This window comes from Macrotis lagotis, chromosome 3, assembly GCF_037893015.1.
Source record: "Macrotis lagotis isolate mMagLag1 chromosome 3, bilby.v1.9.chrom.fasta, whole genome shotgun sequence".
In the NCBI taxonomy this organism is placed as follows: domain Eukaryota; kingdom Metazoa; phylum Chordata; class Mammalia; order Peramelemorphia; family Peramelidae; genus Macrotis; species Macrotis lagotis.
Window position 1 is genome coordinate 236,589,195 of NC_133660.1, and position 10,628 is coordinate 236,599,822.

Genomic DNA, 10,628 nt, shown 5'->3' on the forward strand with positions numbered 1-10,628 from the left:
AATACCATGCTGCCTCTAATTTCCTAAAGTTTTTTCCCTTGTCCTGGGAAATTATAAAATAGGAATCCATACTTCTCTTTTGTTGGGCCCCCAGACACAATTTTTCCCTGGTGAATTTTTGTTCTATATTTGTGAAATCTATTTCTCTCTCTCAGGCATATCTCCCTATTGCTTCTCTCTGTGTCTTTGAGTAAAAAAAGCACATAGTTTAACAATGCAATAATTACAACATTTATCCTAGAAAACTGGCTTTTACACAAAACAAGGAAATAGGAAGCAAACATACTCTTAAGAGATGGGAGTGGAGCAGCTAGGCAGTACTGTGGATAGAGCACCAACCTTGGAGTCAGGAGGCCCCATATCCAAATCTGACTTCAGTCACTATCTATGTGACCCTGAGCAAGTCACTTAACCCTGAATGCCTTTAAAAAAAAGGAAAGAAAGAAATGAGAATTGAGAACAGATATAAAAACTTTCCCCAAGAAGAAGAGAATGAGAGCAAGAAAAATGACAAGAAAATTAGAAGTTTTGTTCTTCATAGTTTGAACAGCTTCAACAAGCCCAGTGTCATTTCTGTGCCTCTGATGCACTTCTTTATCTCTATGGTTTCTGCTCACCTAGTTTCTATCTTTTATATTACTTTCCCAAAGTAATTTCTGGCCACTTCTGTCTCCATGTTCACTCTGAGGCTGATTCCCCAACATGTTCCTTGGCTCTGAAATGGTGACCTCTGAGGTCCTGGCACTGCTATTGGGTAGCAGTGGTGACTCTGTTTGCCTGCCCATACCCCCACCAGCTTGCCTTCCTATTTTTTCTTTTTTAGGTTTTTTTGCAATGGGGTTAAATGGCTTGCCCAAAGCCACACAGCTAGGTAATTATTAAGTGTCTGAGACCGGATTTGAACCCAGGCACTCCTGACTCCAGGGCCGGTGCTCTATCCACTGCGCCACCTAGCTGCCCCTGGCTTCCTATTTATTGGTTCCTTTGCTCCCTCCCACTACCAGAAATCTTCTGCTCCTTTCTACTTCCCCAGGATAGAAGGACCTATTAGACTTCTTGAAATCCTCAAAGATGAGGATATTTGGCAATTTCTATTCTGACTAGCAATCTGCAATACCAATAACTTCTTGACAACCCTAAGGAGCGGGACAATCAAATTCCCTCCAGTTGCCTAAACAATGACAGCAACAGCAACAACAATGATAACAACTAGTATTTATATGGTGCTTTAAAGGTGGCAGACCACTCTATATGTTTTACTTCACTTGATTTTAGTACACTGCTGGCACTTAAATATTTGTTGTTTTGAAGTCCCTCTTGGTGGATTTCTTTGGGTTCTGAAATATAATAGGCTAAGGGCGGCTAGGTGGCGCAGTGGATAAAGCACCTGCCCTGGAGTCAGGAGTACCTGGGTTCAAATCCGGTCTCAGACACTTAATAATTACCTAGCTGTGTGTCCTTGGGCAAGCCACTTAACCCCATTGCCTTGCCAAAAAACCCCTAAAAAACAAAAAACAAAATGAAATGAATATAATAGGCTAAAACAATCAGGTATCCAAACTAAGTGTGTTAACAATATGCATGAAAGATGGGGATTGGGAGTGGTGGTGGGGTGGGAACTAGATTGCCTAATTTGGCAAACCAGCCCAGGTTGGAATCAGTAGTGAGATCAACCCCATGAGAAGCCTAGATACTGGAGAAGAGAAGAGAAAGAAGGAAAAAGAAAAACAGAGGGAGAAAGAATAGGCAATCTGGTTCAATCTTCCCCACGACTCCCCAAACTGGGCAGACTGCTTTACTCAGTGGCAAGGAGGTCTGCTTTTATTTATAAGGACTGAACCATGTCCTGAAGGCCCAGAATTTGGCAGGGTCCCCATTTAGTCAAATTTTCGTTTTCATAATAGCTTATTCTTCCTTTGCAGGGCTTTTCAGAAGCTTATAAATTCATACATCTGTTATGAGCAGATGTCATCACTATTCCATCAGTGGCCATTCCATTGGTGAAAGGCAGAATTTCCACTTGCTGTCCCAACATGTTTCTGTAGAAGTCAGCATCAGGGATCTGGAAGTCAAGGGAGTGCCTGCACATGGGATGGGGAAGTTAACTGAGGGGGGGGGGGGGGAACAGCTCAAAGAAAAAAAATGGTTTCTCCCACGAAATCCTGAGACCAAGTGCTAGAACTTTTACTGAGGCAGAACATGGCCCTCAGGTGAGACAATTACAATAGCTAGGGTTAGAGGACCTGGGTTCATATTATGACTTCAAAATTTACTAGCTAATTGTGAGCAAATCTCTTCAAACTTCTTTGAGCCTCAGTTTCCATAGTTTAAAATGGGGGTGATACATAATATATGGAGTTGCTTTTAAAAAGCAGTGTATATATAAATGTTAAAATACTATAGAAATGTAAATTATTCTCCTTTTTCTCCTTCGCCTCCTCCTTCATAGTAATAGTAGATTCAGAGTAGTAGCAGATTAGCAATAGTAAGTTATTACTGGTAGTTGTAGATTATTAGTATAATATTCTATTATCGCATTAATAGATTAGTAGTAGGAGTGGCTAGGTGGCGCAGAGGATGGAGCAGCAGCCTTGGAGTCAGGAGGACCTGGGTTCAAATCCAACCTCAGATGCTTAATAATTACCTAGCCATGTGGCCTTGGGCAAGCCACTTAACCCCATTGCCTTGAAAAATCTAAAAAAAAAATAGATTAGTAGTAGAAGTATTAGTATTAGTAGACTATTAGAATATTAGTAGTAGAATTATACTAGAAAATTAGTAGATTAGTGGCGGTAATAGTAATGGCGATAGAAGTAGTGCTGGTAGATTAGTAATAAAAGCAATTAAAATTATAAGTAAAATATTAATAGGTTGATAAAATAGTCGTAGCAGACACATCAATATTAGTATTAGTGGATTAGTATTAACAGTAGCATTAAGTAAATTGTTGATTGATAGTAATAAAAGGAGTATTGTATTGGAAATATTAGAAGCTTAGTGTTAATACATAAATAATAATAGCAATAACAATAATAATGAATGAGTCATAGTAATAGTAGTAAATTAACAATAATAGATTAGTAGTAATAGTCTGATCTTTGACTAGTCTTTCTTGCCCCAGGAGCATGCTTTATAAATATACCTTGGATCAGAGAGATGTAGAAATTGTACTCCCCTCCTCATTTTGCAGAGGTTGGGAATGATAGAATTATAGAATACAGAAGATAGTGTTAGATATTGACATGGTGATTTCTTTGGCCAAATTGCTTTCTAAATTTTGTAACAAGGGATACCTCCCTGAGTAAGGGAGGGTGAAGGTGTATATTTGAAATGAGGGTGATAGCAATAAAAAGGAGCAATATTAATAAAAATAAGAGTTAAAATAACATAAACTGGAAAAGTGGCATAAAAGTACCCTCAAATGAACTTTTAAAAAAGTACCTTTTGTTTTTATAACACAGTAACTTCCATTCTAATTAAAAAGTCTTACTTCTTAAAATTTTAATAATTTATTTGCTTTTCTTTTTTCTTGGTATTTAGAATCATCCCTCTCACCACTCCCTCCAAAAGAAAATTGAACCAAAATTAAAATAAAAATTCTCAGAACAAATTAAGCCAAGGAAATTCCCTTATTTTCTATTCTGAATTTAACAAACACCAAATAAAATGAATATTTTCATATGCATTGCAGAATAGAAGAAGATAAATATACATAAAACTATGGATCTCTCTTTGGTAGAGCTTACTTTTCTTTTTTTCTTATAAAAATTGTTTTTAAAATTATATTTAAAGATAGTTTTCAACATCCACTTTTATAATTGCCTTTTTAAAAAAATTATTTTCCAATTACATGCAAAGATAGTTTTCAACATTCATCCTTTTGCAAGCTTTTGAGTTGCACAGTTTTCCACCACCTTCCCTCCCCATTCCACTCCCCATAGCAGCATGCAATTGTTTTTCTTTAAAATATATCATATTGACACTTAATAATTGCCTAGCTGTGTGGCCTTGGGCAAGCCACTTAACCCCATCTGCCTTGCAAAAAAAAAAAACCTAAAAAAAAAGATAATCTAAAATATATCATATTTTTCATCATATCTTAACTTTCAAAGCTATCCTACTTGTCTGTGATTCCTTCTGGCTTTCTCTTCTGTTCTCTTCCCATTTTTCAAAGAAAAAGCCCTATACTTATTGTTTCTCTCTTTTCCATTCTTTCATAAAGAAATGGAAAAGAAAAGAAAAATAAAACACTTATAAAATATGAATAATTAAAAGAAAACAAAGCTCCTGTGTTGGGTATGTCCAGAAATGTATGTTTCATTCTGCATCTGAGTCTATCACCTCTCTATCAGGGTATGTATATCTTGTTTTGTAATTATTACTCTGGGGTTGATAATTCTTTTAATGTTGTTTTTCTTTATATTGCTGTACTATTAAATAAGTTATTGTCCTGTTATTAATAGTTCATACTAGTTTTCTCATGTTTCTCTAAAATCATTCTTTTCCTCATTTCTTATGGCTCAGGAATATTACATTACATTCATATTACTTAAAAAATGTTTTCATTAATCAAGAACCAAAGTTAGAGGTTCAAAGATGATCAGCTACCATTGTAGTTCTGACCATAAATGATGCCGACTAGCAGTCTGTTGCTATTATTCCATCAGACATCCTAATTACATGTAAAAATAATTTTAGCATTTTTTTCCAAATTTTGAGTCCGAAATTCTCTCCCTCCCTTTCTTCAGTCCCCCCATATTAAAAAAGCAAACAATTTAACATAGATTACACATGTGCAATCATGCAAAACATTTTTTCTTTTTTTCTTTTATTAAAGATTTTATTTGAGTTTTACAATTTTTCCCCCAACCTTACTTCCCTCCCCCCACCCCCCCCACCCCCCGGGAAAGCAATATGTCAGTCTTTACTTTGTTTCCATGTTGTACATTGATCCAAATTGAGTGTGATGAGAGAAAAATCATATCCTTAAAGAAGAGACGAGAAGTCTAAGAGATAACAAGATCAGACAATAAGATATCAGTTATTTTTTCTAAATTAAAGGGAATAGTCCTTGAAATTTGTTCAAACTCCACAGCTCCTTATCTGGATACAGATGGTATTCTCCATTGCAGACAGCCCAAAATTGTCCCTGATTGTTGTGAGTCCATCAAGGTTGATCATCACCCCATGTTGCTGTTAGGGTATATAGTGTTTTTTTGGTTCTGTTCCTCTCACTCAGCATCAGTTCATGCAAATCCCTCCAGGCTTCCCTGAATTCTCATCCTTCTTGGTTTCTAATAGAACAATAGTGTTCCATGACATACATATACCAGTTTGCTAAGCCATTCCCTAATTGAAGGACATTTACTTGATTGCTGCTATGAATATTTTTGTACAAGTGATGGCAAAACTTATTTTCATATAACTTATGTTGTGAACGAAAATGCAGACTAAAAAATAAAAAAGAAAGAAAAAGAAAGTGAAAAAAGTATGCTTTGTTCTACATTCAGAAGCCATCAGTTCCTTTTCTGAAGATAATAGTATTTTCCATCATCAGTCCTTCAGAGTTATCTTAAATCATTGTATTGCTGAGAACAGTTGTTAATCACAGTTGACCATCATACAACATTGCAGTTATTGTATAGAATATTCTTCTGCTCCTACTTGTGCTCATTTTACTTTATTTTAGTTCATGTAAATCTTTTCAGCCTTTCAACTTCTTCTGAGAGTATCCTGCTCATCATGTCTTGTAGGACAATAGTACTCCATCACAATCATATCTCACAACTTATTCAGTCATTCTCCAATGAATGGACATCCCCTCAATATTCAGTTCTTTGCTACCACAAAATGAGCTGCTATGAATATTTTTGTACAGATGGGTGTTTTTCTTACATATGTGCTTTTTTTTAATTTTTTTTTTTTAGGTTTTTGCAAGGCAAACAGGGTTAAGTGGCTTGCCCAAGGCCACACAGCTAGATAATTATTAAGTGTCTGAGACCGGATTTGAACCCAGGTACTCCTGAGTCCAAGGCCGGTGCTTTATCCACTGCGCCACCTAGCCGCCCCCACATATATGCTTTTAAATTTAATCTGAATTATTAACATTTTCCCCATTCCTTTCTTAAATTTAGACTGTCAACAAAACAATACATCAAGCCTTGATTTTTGGTGTTCTGTTGATTTCCAGAGTTTAAATGGTTACCCTGAAAATTTAACAGTCAAGAGCTGACTCTAGCACACCTCCATCTCCATTAGAATATTAACTCCTTGAGAACAAGGACCCTATTTTTTTCCCCCTTTTTATTGTATCTCCAGTGTTTGGCACAATGTCTAACACGTAAATACCAAATGTCTGCTGACTAGTTGCCATAGTTAGGTCTTATTGTGTTTTTACCTATTTCATTAAATATTTCCCAATTACCTTTTAATTTGGTTTGGGCCACACACAGTGGTGTTGTAGACACACAGTGTGTTGGACAACTCTGTTCTAAGGGAATTGTGGGCCTGAACTAGAACAGGCATGGAGAGAAGGGGACAGGTGTAAAAAAATGTTGTTGGGGTAGAATTGGCAAGACTTGGGTTCAAATCCAACCTCAGACACTTACTAGTTGGGTAACCGTGGGCATGTCACTGTTTGTCTCAGTTTCCTCCTTTGTAAAATAAGCTGGAGAAGGAAATGGCAAACCACTTCAGCATCTTTGCCAAGAAAATCCCAAGTAGGATCACGGGGAGTTGGACATGACTAAAACAACTCAACAAAACCATCACATGATCATTTCTTTCTTTTCTTTCTTCCTTCCTTCCTTCCTTCCTTCCTTCCTTCCTTCCTTCCTTCCTTCCTTCCTTCCTTCCTTCCTTCCTTCCTTCCTTCCTTCCCTCCTTTCTTTCTTTCTTTCTTTCTTTCTTTTGAATTTTAAGATTTTTCCCCTAATCTCACCTCCCTCTCCCCCCAACCAGAATGTAGTCTTTTAGTCTTTACATTGGTATATATTGATCTAAGTTGAATATGATGTGAGAGAGAAATCACATCCTAAAGGAAAAAAATTAAATATGAGAGATAGCAAAATTATATAAGATAACTGTTTTTTTTTAAATTAAAGGTAATAGTCTTTGGTCTTTGTTTAAACTCCACAATTCTTTCCCTGGATACAGACGGTATTCTCCATCACAGATACCCCAGAATTGTGCCTGGTTGTTTGTAGTGATGGAATGAGCACGTCCATCAAGGTTGATCACCACCCCCATGTTGCTATTAAGGTGTACAGTGTTCTTCTGGTTCTGCTCATCTCGCTCACCATCAGTTCCACATGATAATTTCTTAAAGGCGGGGGTGGGATGGGGTGGTGGAAAGAACAAGCAAAATGTGTCAGCACTTTGTAAAAAAATTTGCATTGGAAGAGATCTCAGAGATCATTTTGTCCAGCTCCTACCTGAACAAGATCCCCCTCTCCAAAACCCCTGGCAAGCAGTTATCCGGCCTCCACTAGAAATGCTCGTCCTCTAGTGGAACTTTTCATTCTCCTGCTCTACAGCTATAATTGTTAGGATTTTTCGTTCAGTGACTCCAAAATGATTGAACCCGTTCACAGAGAAACTGACCGTCAAATAGAGGAAGAGTTAGCACATGTATTCAGATAAGTCTAGAGTAGAATGGGAGCAAAAAACAAAACAAAACAAAACAGAGAGAGAGAGAGAGAGAGATACAGACATACAGACATACAGACATACAGACATACAGACATACAGAAATACAGACAGTATGCCCTAGAAAAATTGGAGGTAGAGAATACACTCTTAGTTAAGAGCATTTTGAAAGTTTTATGAAATTATAAAACTGAACTGAACCTTGAAGAAAGCAAGATTTGAACATGTGGAGATAAGGAAAGGGGACATTTAAAGCTTGTGAGACAGCCTGCCTCAGGTGGAAGAAGGAGGGAAATAGACTGTCATTAAGAAACTTGGGGGGATGGGGCAGCTAGGTGGTACAGTGGATAGAGCACTGGTCCTGAGTTCAAATCCTGTCTGAGACACTTAATAATTGTCTAGCTGTGTGACCTTGGACAAGTCACTTAACCCCATTACCTTAAATTTAAAAACAATTAAAAAAAAAGAAGCATCAGTCCAGTTTGGTCAAAACATAGGATGCATGAATGGGAACTATTGGGCTGAAGGTTTGGGTTAGAATCAGTTTCTGGATGTCCTTAAATGCTAGAGTAAGGAATTTACATTTTATTCTAGGAAACAATCAGAAAGCCATTGGAGGTAAAAGGAAGTAACACAGTGAAACCTAACATAAGAAAATTATTTTTTGCAGTTGTGGAAAGGAAGGATTGGAAAGGAAAGAGACTGTAGGCAGGGAGAAAGGTTAGGAGATAATTTCCAGGCATGAAATAATGAGGACCCAGTCTATGTTCATTTCTAACCTAGTAATCATTTTTGATTCCTTGCTCATTCTCACACTCCACGCCCACCATAATCAGCTGCTAAATCTTGTCAATTCTCCCCCCAAAAACATTTTTCACACCTGTCCCCTTCTCTTCACACTTGCTCTAGTGCAGGCCCACAATTCTCTTGGGGCAGAGAATCCAACACGCTGGCCCAAGGCCTACATGGGGCTGTAACTCTCCTGAGTGTTATTAAAAGGTAATTGGGAGTTATTTAACAAAATAAGTAAAAATATAATAAAACAAAGATAACATTACATTTAAAACTAAGTCAATATGTATATATTAGTGGTCCTATTTACATTTGCCATCACTCATTCTAGAATATAGTACTCTGGTTCCTGACCTCCAGCTTCTCTCTGCTCCATTTTATCTTCCACCCAGTTGCCGATGGCACTCCGATGTTCCAATGGTTTCCTATTGTCTACAAGGTAAAATTAAAAAGTAAAAATACTTTTCTGATATTTAAAACTCTTGGCAATCTGACTCAACCTACTTTTTCTACAATGATTATATATTATTCCTCTTGTACTCCACTTTCCAGTCAAACTGTCACATTTGCTATTGCCCATACAGAGCTTCTCTCTGTCTCCGTGTCTTTGTACAGGCTGTCCTAAATGGCCAGAATGCATTCCTTTTTCCTCTGTGCTTTCTGAAGTATCTCTGGCTCCCTTGAAGGTTTAGAATCAAACCTATAATAGGAGGTCTTTCCTCACTCTCTCTATAGCTGTTGTTTCCTCAAATTGTACAGTTATTTTGTCCAGCCCTCCTATCCCAGGAAGCCCCTTGAGGGTCGGGGCTTTCATTTTTGTCTATAGTAGATACTTGTAAGTATTTATTGAATTAAATTGACTGGAAAACTGGGGAAAGATGTGGGAATTGTTTGTGGAGGGTAGAATAGATAAAAATATGGCAACAGTTTTCATGAAGGGTCTAAAGAGTCAACTGGGTCACTGGCAACCTTTGAGAGAGATAGCACAATATAGACACATTTACTTACACGCGGTTACAGATGGTACTGTGAAATTTAGTGTGGTGTTTCTCAGGGAAAGAATGTTCTGGAATACTTTGCATCCCACCTCCCTGACCCAATTCCTTCCTAATATTTTGAGATTGTTCTATCAGGCTTAGTATTTTTTTAATTTCTTATTTAAGGCAATGGGATTAAGTGACTTGCCTAAGGTCACACAGCTAGGCAATTATTGTCTGAGCTGGATTTGAATTCAGTTCCCCCTGACTCCAGGGCCTATGCTCTTATCTACTGCACCACCTAGCTGCCCCCTATCAGGTTTAGTTTTTAGTTATGTATAGTAACCCTGATTATTCCTGGTTACTGTTTTAGGGAGATAACTATTCAAATCACAGCTGATTGTTAAATACAAAGAGGGTTTGATTTATTGTTTCTAAGATTGTCTAGACTTAAAAAAGTGATGGAGAAAATGATGCAGATTTAAAAGTGTTAAGTATATGCATTTTTTCCCTAGAGAGTCAGCTGTTAAATATTTATCAGAGTACTAATATCTATCTACTTGAATTTGATAATGGAGATTTTTCTAGAGTAATTTCAGGTGTGACAATGAACTGAAAAGACAAAGTGATTCTCTAGGAGTTTCACATATCAAGTCAGTGTGAGGCTAGAGGCTTGATGGGGCCAGAGAAGCAACTTATAGAATAGGTTCTGATTAGAGATGCTTTTTGCCTTGAGACTTTGCTACCAATTTGCACTAGAATTAATTTGGACCAACTAAGAACAAGAATGTGGGAAAATACAAACTACATGGTTTAGGTAGAACTTAACATTTCCCATAAGATAAAGCAGTTGGGGCAACCAGGCAGTATGGCAAGGCAATTACCCGTGGGGACTGGACAAAGGGATGGTGAAACATACACACCCAAACACATACACACTCTCACACACACACACACACACACACACAACCTAAGTAGTTTGGTTTTAACAGGTACGAAAAGTGAAGGAATTATTCCCCTGGCTTGCTAGATAATTCTATTTCTTCCTATTTTTTCCCACTAGATATCAACAACTGTGAGCTTATTAAATACACTCTCATATCCCTGCAGGAGGTGAAGATGAAATGATAGGAGGAATAATCACATTTTTCCCTTAGTTTGTCAAGGAAGATAAAAGCTTCCTTAATTGAAAGAAGAAGACAAAGGCAACAG